The sequence below is a fragment of the Nanorana parkeri genome, unplaced genomic scaffold (assembly GCF_000935625.1).
Source record: "Nanorana parkeri isolate BGI_ZX_2015 unplaced genomic scaffold, ASM93562v1 scaffold474, whole genome shotgun sequence".
Taxonomy (NCBI): Eukaryota; Metazoa; Chordata; class Amphibia; order Anura; family Dicroglossidae; genus Nanorana; species Nanorana parkeri.
Window position 1 is genome coordinate 963452 of NW_017306742.1, and position 1352 is coordinate 964803.

The following is a 1352-nucleotide window of genomic DNA, read 5'->3' on the forward strand; positions in this document are numbered from 1 at the left end:
GCCGCCGCTCTCGGGCATGAGAAGATGTCCCAGCTGCTGGCGACACTCCCTGCGCTCTGAACTCCCCCACCTCCGGCGTGTCTCTCCGAGGAGAACGCACGCGGCCAGTGTCCGGCAGGGCAACGCACGCGGCACGGCTGAATTTCAGTGCGTTTTTTTGCCATTGCTTCGGCGCCTTACATTTTCCTTGCTGTTCCGTATTTCCACTCTCGTGGCCCTGCAGCCAATCGCTGCTGCATGCAAAGTGCAGCGATCTCAGCCCGTCAGGCCTGACTGGTAGACTTGCACTGCCGGTGAGGAGCAGTCGAGCGTAGTCACCGTGTCGCCGGGCTGAGCAGGAAGCAGACCCCGTGTGTGTGATGAGCCGATATGTCGGCTTCCTTGTATATAAAGGGGACCTGTCATAGGGCAAGAGACCCGTGTGGTAAACCCACGACGGATGCTGTCATTCCATAAGTAGCCCAAAACTAGCCCTTAGGCCTTCCGCTTGAGGCTTCTCAGTCTTGTGACAGGTTCTCTTTAGGTCCCGGTTTATCTCCTGCAGCCACTTCCTGTCTACAGGGTCTCCGAGTGATGGCTGCACGGCGTTTCTCAGGGCGGGTTTTCTGATGGTGACAACACTGGACCTTGTCTGTGTAATGAAACAGCCACTTGTAGTCTGCCATGGAAGGTCGTGTGGTGGGGTGACAACGCAAGAGCACAATTGGGAGACAGCAACAGAACGTTGTCACTCTGTAACAGGAAGTGCCTGAACAAGGATAGAGTGTTGTCACCTTATAACAGGAAGTGTCTGAACAAGGACAGAGCGTTGTCACCCTATAACAGGAAGTGCCTGAAAAAGGACAGAGCGTTGTCACCCTATGACAGGAAGTGTCTGAACAAGGACAGAGCGTTGTCACCCTATAACAGGAAGTGCCTAAACAAGGACAGAGAGACAAGTAGGTGGTACGAGGGCCGCCCTGATTGGTTGGGGAGTTTGGGTCCTGACGCTGCGTAGATTGTACAGAGATCATGTGATGGGATTGCGCCGTCTATGGCGAGGCGGCCGGACACGAGGTGAATGTGTAGGAGATTGTAGGTCTGATGGCGACTTGTTTCCCCCAACGCACATGGGAGCAGCGGGAAGTCATGCGTCCTTTGGCATCCGTCACGGCAGCGCGCCCCGTGTGCACGCCCCCTGAGAGACGATCGCCCCCGGCGTGGCCGTTATCAGATAAGAACAGCGACGGCATATTCCGTCCTTCCAACTTCCCTTCCCAGGCGCGGCGAGAGGAATTTATTGGGGCGCCCAACCCGAAAAAATATCGCCTGCGCGGCCGCGGCGGCGCTGATTATAAATGACACCTGTGCTT